Here is a 23,626-nt window from a genome sequence, read left to right as displayed (position 1 = left end):
TCTTGCCATCCCCATCACTTTATGACTGCTAGTTATTTCTGAGATCTGTAATCTTGGCCTCATTGAATCTCATGATGTCCAAACATACAATGGCACATCCCTGATATGTGAATCTGCAGAGTTTCTAAGACTATTAACATCTTACAATAATAATGCCAACTATTACTATTATTATTATTATTATTTAGCTACCACTTATTAAACACTAATTCTGACTCAGTACGTCTGATGAACAGCTGAGTATTTTGCATCTGTCACAAACTGCTGTACGATGTGGAGGTTGCTGGTCCATGGACCACATTTTGAGTAAAGAGGCTATACAAGACACTCAAAGAGATGCAGCAATGAAAACTTGCAGCAGTATTCACACATAGCTCTGGATTTAAGGCTTATATAATAGACAATCCTGAGTGAAATCCACACAAAGACCTTTGAGATACAGAAGAGGTTGCATGAATTCTTGCATAACTATTTCATGACCCCCAAACATTTATGGTTCTTCTAAGAGGGTGGCTACTCTTTTATTTCAGTGTCACTATTGAATGGAACAGTGCATTCTGGCAATGCATGAGTAGAACCCATTATCAAAATACAGAACTTTGAGAGTTTGTGGCATTAGAGACGAGTTGAGTTTAATTATGAAATAAGCCCATGTTTTGAAGAGCTGCACCTCTGAAAATTGTTCCCTTAGACTACTGACTAGGTCTCTATACATATTTGTTTGGATCAAGCTAAGCCTAAAAGTGTTGCTTATTTTTGTGGATACCAGGACATCCTCCTCAAGTGTTCTATCCCAGGAGCTCAGGGGCTGAGGTGCATAAGAGTAGTTGACCCCTAAATTGATAAAACTAGCACTGCAGGGCCAATGTGGTTGTTTTAATGGGGCAAGGTCCAATCACTGAGATTTCCAAGAGGGGAATGGAAATTTACACCATCTCTCCTCTTATGAAGGGAAGATTCAGGGCAGGAAATGTGAATTTGGAAGGATCACTTAAGACACCGTTCACGTAATTCCCTTTCTTATCCCTGGGCATCACCATTTCAGACTGGGACGCCAATGGATCTCAGCATGTGTCAGAGATTTGCCAGATGGGGAACCTGTATTCATTTCTGAGGATTATCATTAAAAATTGCCAGAAATTGAGTGGCTTATGAAAATAACAGAAATTTATTGTCTCACAAATATGGGGGCTAGGTGTTGGAGATCAAGGGGTTGGCGGAGTTGACTCTTTCAGAGGACTGTGAGAGAGAACCTAGTCCATGGTTCTCTCCTAGTTTCTGGTGGTTTCCCGGCATTCTTTGGCGATCCTTCACTTGTAGACACATCATCCCAATCTCTGCCTTCATCCTCATATGGTGTTCTCCCTGTGTGCATGTCTGTGTCCGAATTTCCCCTTTATATAAGGATATCAGTCATATGAGATTAAGGCCCACCCTAATGGCCTCATCTTAACTAATTGCATCAGAAACCACCCTATTTCCAAATAAGGTCATATTCTGAGGTAATTGGGTTTAAGAATTCAACATATGAATTTTTGAGGGACACAACTCAACCCATCCCAGTGTCTGGCAATGCCTGCACCTGAGAGGAGTCCAGGTGAAGTGGGAGCCCTGTAGGAAACAACACTAGATGGACCACAATATCTCTGCTCCGGAAACAACTGAATCTTTAAACAAACTACCTTTGGAGGTTGTAGTTTCCTTGTTTTATGCCCCAAAATTCAGTGAGGCCATATAAACATTGCAGCCTGATCTCAAAAGTGGTAATGAAGATGAACCACTGAGTGGAGGTTAGTGCTCTGAGGCAAAGCCATTGCTGGGGCACAGAATTTTCCAGAAACTACGCTTTATGTAAAATTACACAGTTTAAAATATCCCATTGGAATTAGGACCCCCTGTACTTGGTAAGATTTAGACTTTATACATGCATGTGAATGCCAGTCACAAATGCACAGAAGCCAATTCACCAAATAGTAAGTACGTAAACAAACTCAAAAGCAAACTAATCAATGAAATGTAGTAAGATTAATTGATGGAGTGACTGTGGACTTCTTTAACTTGATTGTACTGCAGAATGCTTACGGTTGGATCTTGGATGCTGCTGCTGCTGCTGATGATGAAAAGTAATAAGATTCATTATCTTGAAGAAGAAGAAGAGAAAATCATTTTTAGGCTGCATGCGAAACCCTACTTATTGCTGACTAAAAAAAAATGCATTTGGCATTCTCTCTTACCTTCCTGCTCCTAATTTCTGGAGATGCCATACACTGTAAAATATATTTTGCTGAGTTTTGAACATAATGTAATATGTTCAACTAATTATATTATGTTCAATATAATTATGAACATAATTATAATGTGTTCAATGTAATTATAATATGTTGATAACATATAAGTAATATTAATATTACACGGAAACTATATCAATGACAAATTTGTTTCAAGACAGACACAAAAAGTAAAACTAAGAAAAATTATTGTGAATTCAAATTTTTAAGAAATATATTTTCACTCAAATTTAAGTTAATAATGTGTGGGATATATAAAAATGTTAATTACACCATTTTATACAAAGCCAATGTATATAGCTCATAATTATTGCATTCTGTAGCCACTGTCAGAGAGAAAAATCTTCATATTTGATGCCATATATAATATCTAGAATGTTTTCCGTGAAATATTTCTATTTTAAACAATTTATCTCAAGTTTATGCTAGAAAATTCTATGTGATGTTCAATTTTCTGATTGGCATGCAAACAGCTGGTAACAACTCCTGGGGGAATGTGGCAGTAAGTCAACAGGAATATTCTCAACAGCTATGCTGTCTAATACAACAGCCACTATCTGTATATGGCTATTTACATTTAAATGTAAATTAATTTAAATTAAATAAAATTGGATATTCAATTTCTCACTTCAAAAAGCTACATATCAAGTACTCAATAGCCACCTGAGGTTAATGGTCACCATATTGGATAGAGCAGATTTGGAACATTGCTATCATCACAGAAAGTTCAAATGGACAGCATCGATCTAGATAATAGAGATTATGTATGGTTATTTATTAACTTCTCACTCTTGTTAACACTCAGACATAAGCAGAAACACACACACACCCCTGGCTTGCCTAATATTGATATAGAAATAGAGTTTCAAGCAAGAGGAAGGATTTGTAACCACTGCAAAAGAATTCTACAAACAAAGTACCAGTGAATTATTTTCATTATAGAAACAAAGAGACCTTGAATCTAGCGAATTCCAGTCGTAATTCGTCTAATGCAAAATTTATTCAAATTTTCCATTGTGCAGAACAGCAACATTTTTTAAAATGGGAAATAAAAGAAAAAACGAGAGCAATGGACTTCTGTTTTCCTAATTCAGTACATCAGAAACGTTAGTATGCTCTGCTTAATAATTCAAATGTTTTTACTAAAATGGAAAGAAATGCGTTATATTAGAATTTAAAGAGCTACACATGGATATTCACAGCAGCTTTATTCATAATTGCCAAAATTTGGAAGCAACGGAGATGTCCTTCAGCAGACGAATGGATAAATAAACTGTGGTGCACCCAGACAATGGACTATTAGTCAATGCCGAGAAGAAATGCGCTATCAAGACTTGAAATGACATGGAGGAGCCCTAAAGGCGTATTACTAAGTGCAAGAAGCCAATCTGAAAAGGCTGCATTCGGTGTGATTCCAACTCTATGACATCATGGAAGAGGGCAAAACTATAAAGACAGTTAAAGATCATTGACTGCCAGGAGCTGGAGGGGAGGAAGGGATGAAAGGGCACAATAGGCAAGATTTTTAGGTCAGAGAAACTACTCTGTGGGGTACTATAACAATGGATACGTGTCGATATACATTTACCCAAACCCATAGAATATATAACACCAAGAGCTAACTCTAATGTAAACTATGGATTTGGGGTGATAAGGACATGTCAATGTAGGTTCATTGATTTTAACAAATGTCTCATTCTGGTGTGGAATGAGGAATGTTGATAATGGGGGAAGCTATGCACGTGTGGGGGCGTAGGGGGTACCTGGGAAAACTCTGTACTTTCCCATCAATTTTCCTGTGAATGTAAAACCACTCTTAAAAATAAAACTTATTTTGAAAAATGTTCAGACAATGTTATTATTTTTACTTTCAACAGTCTTCTTTACTGCAAAGAACTTAGTAGGAAAATGATCTATTATATTAACCCAAATATTTACTATTTCTGTTTTTCTTTATTTCTGACATTCTAGATTTTCCTCTGTTATTATTTTTCTTTTCTCTGAAGAATTTCTTTTAGAAAGTAGATCTTGGTGACCATTTATCTTAGTTTTCCTTGAAATAAAATGCCTTTAATTTGGCTTCATTCCTGAAGGGCGTTTTTTGGCTACACATGGACTCTAGTTTAACAGTTATTTTCCTTCAGAACTTTAAAAAAGTTCTTCCAAAGTTTTCTGATCTTTATGATTTTTTTTTTATTGTGGTAAGAACAGTTAACATGAGATGTGCCCTCTTAACAAATTTTTATATGGACAGTCAGTATTGTTAACTATGGGCATGATGTTTTACAGCACCTCTAGAATTTATTCAGCTCGTATAACTGAAACTTTATACCTGTTGAATAGCAAATTTCCATTTCCCTCTCCCTTCAGCCCCTAGAAACAACCATTCTACTCTCTGCTTCTGAGATTAACTATTTTAGATACCTAATATAAGTGAAATCAAGCAGCATTCTCCAAAAAAAAACAAACTCAAATGGCCAACAGGTATATCAACATCGCTAATCATTAGGAAAATGCAAATCAAAACCACAAGATCACCTCACTGCTGTTAGGATGGCTATTATGAAAAAAAAAATGATGTCACATGTTGGTGAGGAAGTGGAGAAGTTGGAAACCTTGTACCCTGTTGGTAGGAATGTAAAATGGTGCAGCTGTTATGAAAAACTATGGTGTCTCCTCAAAAATTAAAAATAGAACTACCATATGATTCAGCAATCCCACTTCTGGGTTTACTTACAAAAGGATTAAAACGAAGATCTTGAAGACATATCTGCACCCCCATGTTCACTGCAGCAGTATTCACAATAGCCAAGGTGCGAAAACAACCTAAGTGTCCATGGATAGGTGAATGGATGGATAAAATATGGTATATACCTACAATAGAATACTATTCAGCCTTAAAAAAGAAGGAAATCCTGCCATATGTGACAATATGGATGAACCTTGGACACATTATGCTAAGTAAGATAAGCTAATCACAGAGAGTCTTTATGAGTTTTGAAAACACTGCACTCATTCAAATATTAATCTCTTAATGTACCTTGTTTTTTTCTCTGACTGCTTTCAACATTTTTTCTTTACTTCACTATTTAGCAGTTTAATTAAGATGAGTATGACCTTAGTTTTCTCTGAGTTCATCCTGTTCATCATTCACAGATTTCTTACATATTTCCTTGACTATATTTGGACAATTTATAGGTATTATTTCTTTTATTGTTTGTTTTTTTTCTGCACCGATTTCTGTCTCCTCTCCTTCTGGAACTCCAAGGATAAGAACATTAGACCACTTGATATTATCCCAAACATTCATTTTTTTCTGTCTCTTATTTTTTCTTTTTCTGTTGCTCAGGTTGGGTCATTTGTGCTGATTTATCCGCAAGTTCACTGTCTCTTTTCTCCATTTCCACCATCCTATCATTGTTTCCCTCTAATTAAAATACTTCAATTCTTATTGTAATGTTTATTCCTAAAACTTCCTTTTGGTTCTGCTTTATTGTTATGTTTCTTAGTCATAACTTCTGTCTTTCCTGTTTCCAGAATATTCACCTTTATTTCTTAAACAGGGTTATATTAATTGCTTTAAAGACTTTGTTTCAAAGTTACAGCTTCTGGATCATCTTGGTATTGGCCTATGTCAATTGTCTTTTCTCTAGAGAGTTGTTGAGGTTATCCTGATGTTTGGATGCCAAGTACTTTTAGATTAACCTCTGGGCATTTTGAATATTACACTGGGAGTCACGAGATCCCATGAAAATCTCCTGGAATTTTTTTTTTTATCTTTTAGTTTTAGCATGTATTTAACATGGTTAGTTTTAGATCCCAAGTTCTAAACCTCCTTTAAAGGCTATGTTTCCAATGCAAGTTTAGTTTTCTAAGACTATGCTGTGCTATTTTAATCAGTCCCACAAGTGCACCTACCATAATCTTCAGCTCACAGGGGCCCCTTTTACTGGTCCTTTGGCTGGAAAGAGCATGCTTTCCATGACTGGGTATTCCTTAGACAGACTGGCAGGGGAAGAGAGCTCAGGATTGTGACTGCAATTATTGCCCCACTGTTTCTCCCAAAGCTCTGATGCTAGAGCTTGCTGGAGGAAAGCCAAGAGAGAGCTATGACCCATGCTCTGCAGGCTCCTCTCTTTCTGGTAGTCTGACACAATAGGTCTTCTTGTGCTTTTTCTGTCCATCTATGCTGCATAGTTCTGGGAGGTCAGCTGACCACAAGCCAGGAGATAAGGTAAAAGAAACAGTGGGAGCCCACTGGTGTATGGCTGTTGTTAGAGTTTTGATTTCCTTCTTCAGTCTGTTTGTTATTCCTGCCTTTCAAGAGTCCTCGTGTCACTGCTTTATATATTCTGTCCAAGGTTCAGTTGCAATCAGAGCTAGCATCAGGGTGGAGTGTGTTTACTCCATCTTAATCAGCCCTGCTTTCCCTGATTATCCTGCACTGCGTTCACTTTTTCCTTAGCTGATTCCAAGGGCTTGGAAGGGATGTATCCATAAAAGATTTATCTCCTAAAATTGAAAATGGGTTTATACCCCTGTGTTCACCCAGACTTTAATTTTGAGGAAGTCTTCAGAACTCACAATGACCTAAAGCTGAACTGAAAATGTAAATTTTCCAAAGCAAGTTCAAAACCATCTCATCCTCCTCTTGTTCAGCATCGAAGGCTGAGAGTACAATCACCACTCATGAATAAACAATCTCCTGCCATAGTCGAAGCCCAATTTTTCTTTTCTTAAGGTCACAAAAAAATCTCTTTCTTAAATTCTATTTTCTGCCTTGAATTCTCCATTTTTGGCTTAAGATGCCATTAAATCTAAAGTGACGTAGCATGGATTAAACAATAAGGATCACCTTATTCAAACTTTGTCCTGTTGATTTTTAATATCCTTAAATCATAATGAGGAATCCTGGAAACGAACATGTACTAAACACTCCCCTCCTAGGCAGCAGGAAGGAGGATTCGGTTTGATGATCAGATTTATAACGGGAGTGGGTACGCTCAGCCTGCAAGCCAGTCACCCTCAAGTGCAAGGGCGAGGTTCTCCACGTGAGGCACTCCCAGTGGCTTTGATAACAGTCAAGAGCTTCCTCCAAGGCATGTCTTTGCCTTGAAGATGAGAGCCTAGAGGCACATCACAAAAGTTTGCCTTTGAATATATCCAATAGGCATATATATTTAAACATCTTGATCTGCCTTTTTGACTTTTCACTCATACCACTGATTTCCAAAAAAAAAAGACTTTTCCAAAGAAGTCTTTATAGCTCTTATTGAAAAGACCCAACGAAGACAAACCCTCACCAACCACCAGGAGGTAAGACATCTGCGCCACTTGTCCTAAAATGCTGGATGACTTTTCATAACAACATGTGCGACGGCAGTAGGTATTGGAGGCCCCGCCAGGCACACACCTGCAGACAGCAACACGCTAGCCCTCGTGTAATTTAATAAGATGTCTTTTGTTATGAAATCAGCATTCCATTTCTCTAGCCAGGCCTCTGCTGAAGTGGAAAATAGGTCTCAGAGCTTCCTCTGCTTTCTCCCACCTGCAGTTATTTTTAGGGGTTGTTAATATTAGAACCTCTTACTAATTTCGGTATTTCCTGCACAAAGCTGCTCTGTACTCGTCTTGCCACATTAGCCCTTGGAAGCCGAGTGCTGTAAATAATTCCTCGGTTCTCTTCAGAGATATTTGCCGAGGGCCTTGTCGGCTCTCCCAGCGTCTCTCCGTCCTGACTTGGGCCGTAAGGGGTAACTGAAAGCAGTGGAGAGAGGCAAGCTCGAGCTGTGTCACTCTGATCCAAAGCCACGGATGGTCCCAGAGCTCTGGGATGATGCCAGAGGCTCAGCTGCTCCTGTTTTCTTGATACTCCATTTATCTTTCAATTTGATCAATACACCAGCAATGGGAGAGCAAAAGCTGCAGGAGGGGAGAGAGTCTCCTCCGGAAGCCAACTGGACTTAGTCAATTGCACAACCAAATATTTATCTTTGCATAAATAACAGATTCCCTCTTTGGTTTGTAGTTCCTAGGAATGAATAAATCTTTTTAACCCGTTATGCTGCCTTTTCTTAGGCAAAACTTTAACTTATTTAAAGCAGTTAACCTATTTCTGTGGTATTTGAATCACTTTCATTTGTAAATGCTTGGACTTCACATCTCATTAGATGTTGGTGAGGTTTTTAAGACCCGCAGGCAATCCAAGTAAGGGATAAGTTAATTAGGATTGAATAGAGTCAAAAAATTTTTGGACTTTCTCCTTTAAAAAAAAATCATTTGATTTGAAATTAATTACTGTGTTGATTAAAAAACAACGATAACGAAACTACTGGATTCTGGACTTTGGATCTTTTCTCCACCAATGGTAACCTTTTTTAAGATATGGTGATCTAGTGGGATGAGGTACAAGTGTGGAAATAAAAATATTCTAGTTCTTTTAGCACACATTTTATTGCATAGACTCTATGACATAGTTTACATTTATTATGAGCCAACTCTCCTACGATGGTACCCCAGACTCCCCCACCCACGGGGTGCATGACTTCATTCCTTCCTGAGGACCAGCATCAAGTGAGACTCAACGCTCACTTCAATGTTGGCCAACCACAGGTGGGCGTATGTGATGGGTCTTGCAGCCAGGTACACTGAATAAATTCTGAGTTCATTTTATTTTAAAAACATGAGCAGTGTTTAGGACTATCTACATCAATATGCCCCAGATACTCAGAGCTTTATCTAAAAGAACGAGTCAGCGCCTTGCTTGCTTTCGTACTTTTGTGTATCTTGGTCAGCTCCATCATGAAGCTAACTGCTGGGGAATCCTGCTGAGTCCAGAAATTACCGTCCATCCTCTCAGGCATCATGAGGTGTTCACTTTACCTCAGAGAGCAGTGTGTATACATATGTGGTGTGAATGGGTGAGTTAAGTGACATATTTTAAATCACCAAGCATTTGCAAATGCTTTTGATTTTTTTTCCCTTTTTCTTCATGGTGCTCAAACTTCTGTGTGCAAATTTTCTATGTACAGGGTGTAGTCCAAACCATATGTTATGTGTATTTCATGAAAAATGGGAAAGAACATTCAAGGGCAATTTTTACTTCCTTCATACCTGACCATTTGCACTCATTTTGGATGTGACTAATGTTATAACCTTGATAAAAATTTAATCTGTTTAACATTCTCAGTTTTCTTTGTGAACTCAAAATAATAAAACTGATTTTGGCAGGCTTTGGTCAACTTTAAATAATACAAATGTTAAGATTGTTCACAAATAGTGGGCACTCAACACCTGCTAATTTAATGGAAATTTGATTTTTGTATGCATGCTCTAAAACACTTATTAAATATTACATGGAAATTCACTTTGTCATCTTAAATTATTTCCAGCTGATTTTTTTTTTTTACCTTAAATCTTCTATTTCTTTAGATTAACAATAAGATTTATGTTGGAACTTAATTATGGCTGCTAAAAACTTAATCATTAATAGTGTTAAGGGAACCTCTGGGCACTTTTTCCCCTTAATGAACATTGACAACTCTATGGAACGTAATGATGTTAGAAAAATATCTCTGTCACATTAATAACTCCACCAACCACGGAGCCATCTGGCCTCTACTCCAGAAACCTTCTCTCACAAAAATTTCTTTAATGGCCCAAACCTGGAAAATGTCATGAATTTTTCCCTTATAGGGCTGAACATATGTCGTATTTCTTTCCTCCTGTGTCTCTTGACAGTTTCATAAATCTAAAGTTACAAAATTTACAATTGCACACAAGAATTTATGACAAATAAATCTTACTTTCTAGTGCTGTGGATATTTTTTTTCTTGCTTTCTTCATCATCCCTCTTGTGTTTGATGTGAGTTAGAGAATTTGATATGTACATACACGATAAGGATTCAAACACTTTTTCTATAGGTCAGCTTGGTTTCTGAGAACTTCAGAGTTAGATTTAGTTTTAATTTTCATCTCTCCAAACCTCTCATTAGTGAATCTCAACCGTGCTGGCATATGAGAATCACTGGAGGGGATTTTTACAAAATATTGAAGCCTCAGGTCCACTCTTGGAGATTTTTGAGTTAATGAGCCTGGGTTAGGGCTATCTAGGGAGGGGCTTCAAGTGTGAATATTTGAAACCCCTTCTCCCTCATTAATAATAGTATGAATATACAGCAAAGACTGAGAACTTTGACGAATCAGCAAAATGTAGTCACCTACTCCCCACTTGACCATGTTCAATAGGAAGGGAGATTTGGAAAGCGATGTTCTACTCTTATTCTAATTGAAATACACCTCCTGGAGCTTTGGACGTTCTTGTCTCTGGAAGACAAACGAAGTCTTGAATTCTCATATTTCTTATAGAAATATACTGCTTTGCATGTGACATCACCTCAGTGTTCACCATGAATTTATGGCATTGGCAAAGCTTTTATTTCCATCCTACATATGAGGAAACCGAAGATCTAAGACGTTTAGTATACTTCTCAAAGTTTACACAAGAAATGATTGGTGGAACTGACATCCAACCCAGAACCCCTGGTTCTTCAATGGAACCTCAAGTCCATCAAACCATATTGCGTTACATACTGCATTCTATAGACTATCAGTCATACTAGAATCTCAAAACAAAATGGTTAAATGACAGAGGATATCACCACTAAAAAAAGGTAAAAGAAGGATACTGCGGTGGTGTCAATTACTCTATGCGTTAGCGTATGTTTCTGGTTGGGTTTTTTAGGCCACAGGCAATCGAGCATATGTGCAAGTATCCTAACTTCTTGTCAATATTGGATGAGAATTCAGCTGGAAGTGCTGGGAAAGTAGGCAATAGGTAATACAAGAAACATACGTTAAGTCAAAGAACACATTGCAATGACTGAAGAGTTTTCCATTACCGCAAATATTATATGTGAATGATATATATCTATAACTATTAACAATAGTCTTTATAGTAACATCAGTATTATTACAATAGCAATACTATTTATGGAGGGAGCATAATATGCCAGACCTACATAAGATGCTCCAGCTGCCAACTTCTCTCCAGCTTTGGATGCCATTGCCTTTGAGATTCTAAATTAAGCTGAATATATTTATCTCAAATACCTAGTATTCCTTGCAACAATTTAGGGATTCTCTGGCCGTGTTTGCTATGTTTTTCTTCTTGACTATAATCACATTTATCAACAGTGTAGAATTCTTAGTGTCTATCTTTATCTCACCACTTGCCCAAATCGTTCCTTTTTTGTCAACTCATACATCTTTCCATTCCAAGAATATAATTGACCCAAGGCTGGTGGATGTTGGGAAGGACACGGCTTTATAAAACATCTCCACCTGACAGGGACATTAACATTGTCTATTCGACATCGGTGGGTGTGAAACTATATCCTGCAGTTCAACTGAATTCCCCTTTTGCTGCTTTCTAGACCAAGGCTGGGGTAATACCTAAAACTATTGACAAAGAATCATCGTCTTCCATAAAAGAAGCTCTCCTCTCTTTGAGAAGCACCTACTCTGGGGTCAGTTGAGGCATGAGAGAGCATTTGTCCTCTCCTTTCTGCTCATGTAAGTTATCTCTTTTACTCTTCATCAACCCTACGTAAGAGATCTTATTCTTCCCACTTTATAGATGGAGAATGTGAATCTGTTAAATAATAGATCTGTTCAAGGTCACCCAAGAAATTGTACCTCTAGGATATGCATCCACAACTTCCCAACTCAACACTCTTCCTCTTTCCACTGAACTTACTCAACCTTTAAGCAAAGGAGACTACACATTAAGAACGTTACTCATTGCTTGGCAATCCGTGTAGTCTTTCGTTTTCTTTGCATTCAAATTTGTTTGGCTCCAAAGTCTCTGTTCTTTGTACTTAGCTACATCTTCTTGCTTCTGATAAAAAAGTAGAGTGACTAAATATGGTGTACACACACACACACAGAAATGTTGATGACAATGTTGACATAATATAGGAGCGAATGCTGGAATGGGGGCATTCACATTTATATTCCAGTCCAGAAGTCAGGAATCTGTCTTGTCTTCTCAGTCTTTTCTCTAATGAGCTCTCCATCCATTACCATGACATCATTTACCGTCTACATGTTGGTGATGACCCTTGAGTTGATATCTCCAACAGATCTCTCTCTTAAGTCCGTGATTGTAAATTCAACAACTGATCTGAACTATCACTTTGCTGTCTCATAAGAGACCTTAAACCTCCTATGTCTAAAGCTGAGTTCATCTTTATCTATGCCCATTAGTCCTTCTACTTCCAGCCAATGTTCCCTGTTTTAATTAAATAGCAAGCACACCAAACAATCCTCAAGCAGACAGTTGGTTGTGATCAGAGAATTTATCTTCCCCAATCACCTAATCTCTTCCCAGCGTCTGTTGGTGACATCTCTGTAATCACCTTGCAGTCTACTCATGTTTTTCAGACATTTCCATTTTTTTCTTAGATTTTTAATTAATAGGCTCCTAACAGATTTCTCTGCCTCTCTACTCATCTTCAAATTTTTCTCCATCCTGCAGCCAGAATGAACTTTGTAAAGCCAAAGCTTCTTCCTATCATTTTCTGATTAAAAGTCTTGAATGGTAGCCCATGACCCTCAGGATAAAGTCCAAATTTCCTACCTCAGTTTTCAGGATATAGAGAGCTGATAACTTACATGACAGCTCTGCTGGCAGATGGAGATTGGACAAAAAATAGAGAAAATGTGCAGGGTAGGAAGGCGGTTGGGGAGAAGAGTAGAGATTATTACCTGATCAAAGTGGATGAAGATGTTGATGAATGGAAGGTGTAGTGACAGGGGTTAAGGGAGTGTCATGAAAATATAAAAGCTGGTGATAACAGCTGAGATTTTTTCCTCTTGTTCTCGAAGGGCTATGGTTATTCTACTTGTGACCCGAATATGTGGAGTGACAGTGGCAAATCAATGTACAGCTAAGAGTTTGCCAGACACTCCTAAAATGTTGAGATGTAAAGAACTACATGAGATGTTCTACAGAAGTAAACTATTCAGAGGACAAAGAGGGGCTGAACCACCCATCTGTATCAATCATGAATGAGGTGGAGAATGTTCAAAAGATGTGGAACTGAAAATTAGGGGAAAGAGCCTGTTTGCTTCACTTGGCAATGCACGACTCAGGGCTGTTATACACAATTTTTCAATTAATTACTCTCCACTGTTAAGGGAGCTTTTGAGACCTATTGAAAGTATCTTGTCTAGTTTAAAGTAATAGATATTCCCAGATATGCATCATGTGAAAAAATGTGAGGATCAGATATTCACAATTAAACAACATGAGCAACGTAGGGCGAGAGTATTCAGCTGAGAGGTTTCATACATATCTGTCAACAGTGAAATCTCTTTTAAACAAACAAAGAAACTAATTTGCAACCTGGTAAACAAAGTGAAATAATTAATTATTATCCCTAACTTTCTTGAATAAAATCTACCTTAGTTTAACCAAATAGTTGATGAAAGAAATTGTTTCTTTACAAAAACTGTCCGGTTGATCAATGCAAGAGAATGAGGCCAATACAAATACTACTATTTTGTTACTTCTAATGAATGATGACCAATGACTCTTAATGTCAAAAAATAGAGAAATGCACATAATTTGTACCTCCTGATGGAAATATTCTTGCTGAAACCATCAAACTCTAGTTTGATCAGATCTCTAGATCAACTACTGATTCACAAGAAAACAAAAGACCAAGGGATATTATAAGCGCATCATGAATATGCAATCAACCTCTTCATACCCAGAAAAAAAAATACACAAGAGTAATAACATATGAATGTAACACTAAACCTTGAAGTTACATTCTACTACTTAAAGTTTAATTCTGGAAAACAGAACTCTAAGAGAAAAAAGTGTTGGTCAGCTGAAGACACTGAACAATGGAAGATTTCTCAGTATTTCAGGGGGGTGATGAGACTAGATGAACCACCCTTGCGGACACCTTGATCTCAGACTTCCAGCTTCCAGAACTGTGAGATGATAAATTTCTGGTGTTTGAGTCACTCAGTTTGTGGTACTTTGTTAAGACGTTCCTGGCAAATGCTTACAGACTGCATTCAACAACTGGGGAGGAAGACCACCCAGACTGGGTTTAAGATGGCTTTGACTTTGGTTTAATACCTAACCAGCAATGAAGCCTTGTGAATAGGTCCAGGTGGGATCCGAGAGAGCGGTGACACTTGCCTGAGGGCTTCCTTCGTCCTCACAGAGACACAGTAAATTCCAGGGGTCAGTGCATCCCCCAGGTACTGAGGAACCTGGAGGCCAGTGAAGCCGAGAAAGACATGGCTGCTGGCTTCTGAGAATTGGAGTGGCTGTGGGAACACATAGGCCCTTGCCTATGACCCCATGAGTTCTTGCAGTCACATTTACACGCTGCTGTGTATTATTCAATGCTGTGGCCAACCCCTAGCGAAGATCCTATTCTAAATAAGGTCACATTCACAGGTACTGTGGAGCCCAGCCTCGGCCAACTGAAGACTGCAGATTCCAAAGTCAACTCAGAATCAGTCTTAACAGGGATGGGACATTAACCAAGACAGCAACGGCAAAACTCGTGGACAGGAAGGGAGATGTGGTCCAGTTTCCAGAACTGGGCTATGGGATGAAGACTGAGGCTCAGGGCTCAAGCAAGGTCTAGATTAGGAGAACCCCTCATTACAGCCTGGTGAGCAGAGATTTTAAATTTTCAGAAGGTTGAAAGAACCCAAACCTGTAAGAAAAATGGTCCCAGAAATTAAAGGAGCATAACTCAATGTGCGTTGGATTTGAGTGGGAAAATGATCTCTGTCATTCCACAAAACTGAATTTAAAATTTGGTACATGCACAGGCATCATTTCATAGTTATCGCTTTTGAAGAAAAAATATTATTTTGTATGCTCTCTTCTTTAATCTCGCATTTTCTTATACACATTCTTTGAGATTTTTTTTTTTTTTTCGTTTCAAGAGAATTTAGAATTTGGAAAAAGAAAAGACCCACCCTCTTTGCCACAAATCACTTGAAATTACTGAGCATGTGTCTGGTAATTTAAATAATCTTATAAATAACTTCTATATTTTAAATAACAGTTGAGTAAGGTTATTACTGTATTACTCTTATTACTATGAGATATAGATTTTTCCTTTTATTGCTGCCTTAAATATTCCTTTTCATTAAGCAACTAAAAATTATAGAAAGTGAAATAATCTACACATAATGTTGTTTTATATCCCAATTTTAAAGAATTAATTTTGCTTATTAATTCCACGAATAAATATGTCCACTGATAATTTCAAGGAGCAAATACACTCATATACTATGACCTACTCATCTCCTATTTTCTTTTAATTACATGATTAAGCAAAATATTACCTAGTTAACTTTAAATATTTACATCTACTTTGTTTCTATACTGTGAATTGCAGGAACTATAATTAAGAGAACAAACCAGATTCCTATACCAAAGTGTCCTCTACTTTGAACTGTGCATGTGCTACAGGCTGGCAGAGCTATAGCTTGTAGCTTTAAACAGCCGATAATTTCTCCACATTAACTGTAGGTTAATGCAAGGATCAACCTCTGCTAATTGACAAGCTGGAGTTGGGAGACCCAGCTGCTCCAATTTTCTGGAATTTAAGAGTCTGTAGAGGCATCTCATTTTAAAAGTCTGCCTTGCTGAGTAGGGACATCTGGTAACTTAGGGTCTCCACTGATTAGAGCTGAGACTTTCTTTCTCACATAGAAAGAGAAGGAATTACTTCTATGCCCAAGATTTTACCGTAAGTTTTTAATAACCCCAGCGCAGAAGAGCTGCAGAGACAAATGCTCACAAATGCAGATGCATAGCTGTGAGTACTGTATACTGTTAGGATCCTACCATTTGTAGATCACTCTTGTGACGAACTCGATTATAGGAGTGCGTGAGAGGAAATAGCTATAGGCAAAAACCAAGATACAGACAAATGTACAGAATTACATTGAGATTCTATAATTCCCCAACCTTTGTGAACAAGGGTTGTGGAATCAAACACCTTACTTCCTTTCATTTAATGACAGCTTGCCAACCATACTGGGCTGAACAGTGTCTCCCCCAAAATTCATTTCCATCCAGAATCTATGAATGTGGCTTTATTTGGAAATAGGATCATTGCAGATGTAATCACATTAAAATGAGGTCATCCTGGATTAGGGTGGGCCCTAGTCCAGTGGCTGATGTCCTTATAAGAAGGGGACATTTGAACACAGACACACACAGAGGAAAGAACATGGAGAGTGAGGTTGGAGAGATGCGTCTACAAGTCAAGGAACACCAAGGATTGCTGGCAGCCACCAGAAGCTAGGAGAGAAGCATGGAGCAGGTTCTCCCCTAGAGCCTCCAGAAGGAACCAACCCCACCAACACCTTGATTTCAGACTTCTGGTCTCCAGACTGTGAGAGAATAAATTTCAGTTGTTTTAAGCCACCCAGTTTGGGGTACTTTGTTACAGCAGCTCTAGTACACTAACTCACCAACTATATCAAAAAGTCCTCAATTTGAGTTGAATCTTCCTTATAAAGTCATTCACATTTCTCCCCTCCTCATCCCCTAATTAAATCCAAATTCACCACACTAGCTTCTACCTTAGCTCCCTGCTACCATCACTCCAGTAGTCAACACATCCCATGCCTTGTACCACAGTTAATGTTCATGAAGCGTTACTTTCTGACACTTCCAAGTTATTAAATATTTAATAGCTCCTACACATTCTTCACTGAGTAAAGTCAGTATTTGATCACTCGTATTTCAAGCCCATGTAAATGCCATCTCCTTTACATCTTTGGGCCTTAGAATCTTTATTTTTTTTTTCATTTCTTGCACTTCCTATGGCAAAATATAATTTTTAAAAAGCTACAAAAAACCTGACTCATACAGATAAAGAAAGAACACATGTGAATGAATTTATTGGATTCCTAAATTAATGGAAGAACATTTTAAATGGCAAAACCAGTTCCAAGAGCATGTAAGAGACATGTATTTATACAGTCCACCAGGAAAAGCATTTAGAAAAAAGAAGATTGTTAGAATAAAATTACTAGGTTAGATACCAAACTCATAAACTTCGGGGTTAACTGTTCTATAAGACAGAAATCTATAAGTTAACAAGTAACTTCACAGTATCTGAAATGTAATCCAATAGTAAACAGCAAAGTCAAAGGGAGGGACATTCTATTAGAGACTTTCTTTTTAATAATCCTTGAGTAGGCTTCTATGTTTTCTTGACGCAGAAAACGTCTCATGAAGGCAAATGTTTTTAGGGCCTATTGTGATATTTAATGTTATGTGTTAACTGGGCAACAAGGTACCCAGATATTTGGTCAAACATAATTCTGACTGCGTCTGTGAGGGCGTTTCTGGATGAGAGTAGCATTTGAATCAATAGAATGAGTAAAGCAGACGGCCCTCCCCAATGTGGGTGGGCCTCATCCAATCAGTTGAAGACCTGATAGAACAAAGAGGCTGACTGAGAGAGAATTCTTCTGGCCTGACTGTTGAGCTAGGACATCGGTCATTTCTGGCTCTCAGATTCCAACTGAAAGTTTGACTCTTCTTGAGTCTCAGGCCTGCTGGCCTTCAGACTGGAACTTAAACAGCTTTCCAACCGCAGATCTTGGGACTTTTCAGCCTCCATAATCACACGAGCCAATTCTTATAACACATCTATACCTCTCTATATCCATATCCATAGCCATAGCCATAGCCATAGCCATATCCATACCTACATCTACATCTATATCTATATCTGTAGCTATATCTATATCCATATGCATATCCATATCTACATCTATATCCATATCTATACCTACATCTATATCTATGTGTATATATGTACCTATATCTACATCTATATTCATATCTGTATCCATAACTATATCCATATCTGTATCCATAACTATATCTATATCTCTCTCTATATATATCTATAACTATATCTATAACTATGTGTACATGTATATCTACATTGATATCTATATTGTCTATATCTATATCTGTATCTACATGTATATCTATACCCACACATCCTATGTCTTCTGTTTCTCTGGAGAACCCTGACCGATACACCTAGGGAAGTCAAATTTCCGCCCTGTTTATGGTCACTTCTTCAATCAGCAAAACAGGCTCCACTGAAAAAAATAGTTTCACATATATCTTGGTTTGGTCCTCTGGGGCTCCTATTTTCCTAACAGAAATCTCACTCAATACGTTTGTGCTTTTCCTGCGTTGCTGGTTAAGATTGTACAGGAGCGGGCCAGAGATGCACTTTTCTCTAGAGATACATGTTGTGCACCATGCACATTGTGAGAATAAACGCTTGGCTGTTGAGTTTCAGAGAGATGGAAATGGATTACAAAATAAATTTGCAGATGAAGAAGGCCATGTTATCTGAGATCCTGAATCATATTAGCCAAGATCCAGTGCATACACACTCTCTAAGGTCACGAATAGTCGCTCCCGGCTATGTGACATCATATATGTGTATTAGTCAAGATGCTCCAGAGAAACAGAACCAGTAGGAAATAACTATTTACTTTAAGGAACTGGCCCATGGGATCCTCTCAAGTTCAAAGCCTGTAAGGAAACCCATAGGATGAGAATTCAGGTAAGGGTTGATGTTGCGATTTTGAGTTCCACATCCACAGGGCACCACAGCAGGCTGGAAACTCTGGTAGGGTTTCTGTGTTATGATCTGGAGGCAGAATTGCTTTTTCCTTTGTGAAACCTCAGTCTTTGCTCTTAAAGCCTTCAACTGATTGGGTGAGACCCACCCACATTACGGAGGATAATCTGCTATACTCAGCCTCTACCAATTGTAAATGTTAATCACATTTAAAAAATATCTTCACAGCAACATCTAGATGGGTGTTTGACCATATAGCTGGTCGCCATAGCCTAGCCACATGGACGTGTAAAATTAACCACCACCAGGTGTCATGCTGTTATAAAATATTGTAAGATTTACCCCAGCAAGAGATCAACCTTGCGCCTTCCCCTTTTCAATGATGGAGTTGTGGACACTTAAAACGGTTCTCATAAAAGACTCATAATGTCTTCATTGTCTTAGAGATATAGCTATATAAATTGTAGTTTATCATTTTACAGCAATTATTAGTGTTACTAGATATATAGGCATAGACAAAATAATATTACCAACAAAGAAGAAATGCATTATGCTGTCTGTCTCAAGTATGGGAACATTCTAGGACACAGTCAGTTTGGGCTTTACAATCCGCCTCTGAAAAATCACAGATTTAAGAAACTCACAATTTTTCAACAAAATTAAAAATAGAACTACCATATGATCCAGCTATTCTACTTTTAGGTATTTATCCAAAGAAAATGAAAACACTAATTGGAAAAGATATATGCACCCCTACGTTCACTACAGCATTATTCACAATAGCCAAGACTTGGAAGCAACCCAAGTGCCCATCAACGGATGAATGGATAAAGAAGGTGAGGTAGGTGTGTGTGTATATATATATATATATATATATATATATACGTATATATATGTATATATATGTATATGTGTATATATATATATGTATATATATGTATATGTGTGTATATATATATATACACAATGGAATACTAGTCAGCCATGAAAAAGACAAAATCATCTCATTTGCAACAACGTGGATGGAACTTGAGGGATTATGCTAAGTGAAATAAGTCAGACAGAGAAAGACAAATACCATATGATTTCCCTCATATGTGGAAGATAAACACAGGGATAAGGGCAACAGATTGATGACTACTAGAGGGAAAGTAGGGATGGGCAAAAGTGGTAAAGGGGAACATATGTATGATGATGGATAACTACCCTATTGGGGGTGAACATGATGTAGTCTATACATAAACTGAAATATTATAATGTACAATTGAAATTTACACAATGTTATAAGCCAATGTGACTTCAGTAAGATAATTTTTTAAAAAAACTCAAACCTTTTTTCATGAAGATGTATTTTAATCATGAACTGTTACTACAAATATGATATTGTCTTTATAAGAGTTAAAATATTTAAATGTCCATGATGGAGGAGATTATTGCTGCCATTCTAACACTGGGCACACTGCCTCAAGTTTGAGAAGGTGTATGCCCCCCAGACATTGGAGACTGAGGCTGGCCTTCCCCTGCCTCAGTCTCCCCATAGACGTGCACACACAAAGAGGACAAAGGGCATGATTGCTCATATTTCAAGGCGGGAATGGAATTCAGGACACATTGAACGCCTGCCCCTGATTTTAGAGAGAATGTGGTGAAAGCCACAGAGGTGACACAACTTGTCAGATAATTAATGCAGGCTCTGACTGGTAAAAAATGTTCTGGTCTTCCACTATGTGATCTTTCATTCACACTGCATGCATTGAGAGGTTTCCATTGCCACTCTGTGGGATCAGGCATCATCGCTCGCAGAGGGAGCAATTAAGGTGTGCCTTTAACTGTTGCATAAAGTTCTTATTTCTGAATTTGGTTTGGGAAATAAATCAGGGTCAAAATCAGTGTTTCCTATGCAGCCAAGTTTATCTATATATCTAACGATCTATCTATCTATCTATCTATCTATCTATCTATCTATCTATCTCTCTATCATCTATCTATATATCTATCATCTATCTATCTATCTATCATCTCTCTATCTACATTTATCCTTCCATTATCTATTTATCTGTATGTCTATCTATCTATCTATCTATCTATCTATCATATCCTATCTAGCATCTATCATCTATCTATCTCTTATCTATCATCTTCTATCTATCATCTATCTATCTACATTTATTTATCCTTCCATCATCTATTTATCTGTCTGTCTATCTATCTATCTATCTATCTATCTATCTATCTATCTATCTATCATGTCCTATCTAGCATCTATCATCTATCTATCTACTATCTATCGTCTTCTATCTATCATCTGTCTATGTTTTTTTTCCCTCAGTGCAGCAGTTTGTACTATGCCCAGTCATAGATTGGGTGAATGGTTACACCTGAAATTATACAATGTTATAAACCAATGAGACCTCTATAAAATAATTTTTTTTAAAAAGTGAGAACATCATAGCTTCAGAAATTCATATCTGTTGTGAGCAGCAGAAACAACAAAAAAAAAGCCCTGAATTTCTTTTTTGTTATTAAATCACACTCAAATATACATATCACCTTGACAGAGTTTCAAGGCCTCTTCTTTGATTCATGCATTAAAAAATACTGCCTCTTTAAACTTTAAAACTTTGAGATGGGGGAAAAAATACCTAGCGGGCATCCTGTGAATGATTCCTATTTTGCATGTGGTCTTGGCAAAATCTTAGGAGTGGCGGAAGCTCAGCTGTCTGCCCATAAGTGAGTGCCTTCTGAGATGAAGGGATAGCTGAAGGGGCTCCTTTGGCAGAATGTGTATTACTTAGATTTATGTCCCTGTCAAGAGCTCTGGGGTCCTCTTGGTTAGGCAGCATCCCTGCTCCCTCTCAAACTGGATAAAGGCCGTGGCTTTATCACCGGCGGACATCTCTGAGTTTGACAAGAGAGGACTCTGCAATTTTCTTACTAGTGAGGCAATTCAGTGCTCCTCTCCTGAACTAGCCAGTGCACCCCTACATGCAGCATCCGGGACCTGCTGTCCGAGCATCCTAACTCGTGGCCCCTGCACTCTAGGTTATGCTGCAGGGCTGTCTTGAAGCTTTCATCAGGGGACATATGCTTGAAAAATAAGATACCAACCGGTATATTGAAGAGATGTGAGGGGGTGGAAAGAGAACGGCGTCTCAAGGCGACGACGTCGTCTGCGGAGATGCCCCGTGGAATGGATAGGCAAAACCAGTTCTGTTGAAAGTGACAGCAGGAAAGTTGAGCAGGAAAGAACCCAATGATCATTTGAATTTATCCTTGCAATACAGCTTTGGCCTGGTGATCTTGTTTAGGAGAAAGGCTGGAAGAGAATCCAGAAAAGCAGGAGAGAAGTTGGAGTCTGACCCTAAATATGGTGCATGATTCTGTATTAGCTGTTACAGCTAACCATGTCTCAGCTAATACGGCTGATACAGCTTTGATAGTCTGATCATCAAACATGCGCCCAGAAGTGCTTTTCTATGCAATGAATTAAGAGGAAACAAAAGTAGATATGTCAGAAAATATCAAGTAGCATTTTTACTGAATTCTGTCAGAATCACTCGTGACTTGATTTAAGCGAGCAGATGATGCGTCATTCATGGCATCAGCTGCTCGAAACATTGATAGACTTATAATCTGTACATGTTACACGATGTTTTTTGGCTGGAACATTTTGGTTACTTGACATCCACTATGCATAATAATGACTGTAGGTTTGCTCAGGAATTTACTTTAAAGAAATCTAAATATCTCCATGCGTCTGTTCCTCTCTGTTATGGACTGAATTATGTTCCCCCCAAATTCATATGCTGTAGCCCTAACCCCTAATGTGAGTGGATTTGGAGATGGGTCTTCAAAGGAGTAATTCAGGTTAAATGAGGTCATTAGGGTGAGTCCTGATCCAGTAGGACTGGTGTCCTTATGAGAAGAGGCAATGAGGACACAGACACGCACAGAGAGATGGCCATGTGAGGACACGGGGAGAAGACGGTGTCTACATGCCCAGGAGAGAGACCTCAGGAGGAACCAACCCTGATGACACATTGATCTCATACTTCCAGCCTCCAGGACTGTGTGAAAATAAATTTCTGTTGTTTAAGTTCCCCAGTTGGTGGTATTTAACTATGGCAGCCAGAGCCGACTAATGCACTCTCTGCTTCTCCCTCCACACTCTCCTAAAGCCAGTATGCATCTTTTTCATTACAAAGTATTCCTTAGGGGTGTATCTCTAGATGATATTTAGGAGAGCCACACAAATTGTGGTCCCAGACTGTGCCACTCTGCAAAATGAATCTCCTTTTCTTGTAATATAAAAACTATACACCAGAATGTAAATGAGCTACGTTGTGTATTTTCATAGCTGGATTTTTCTCAATGATGAAAGCCTTGACTTATGAGACTGGTAATATGAATTCACACATCAGCCATTACAATTTGTCTCGATATATGTATGGGTGTGTGTGTGCGGGTGTGTGTGTGTGTGTGTGTATTATACTGTATTTATTTCTCGGATGCTAGGAATGCAAATACATCTCCCAGCCATGTTTGAACTTCTGGACTATTCCATTCTTCTGCTCCCTGGGGGTTAATTTTACCCTGTGCGTACACAAATCAATACTCAGCCAAAATTTGAGGAGATTCTCTTCTCTGATTTTGGGAGCTCTCTTTATT

This window comes from Diceros bicornis, chromosome X (genome assembly GCF_020826845.1).
Source record: "Diceros bicornis minor isolate mBicDic1 chromosome X, mDicBic1.mat.cur, whole genome shotgun sequence".
NCBI lineage: Eukaryota > Metazoa > Chordata > Mammalia > Perissodactyla > Rhinocerotidae > Diceros > Diceros bicornis.
The sequence above is the reverse complement of the archived record's forward strand: the minus strand, read 5'-3'. Positions refer to the sequence as shown.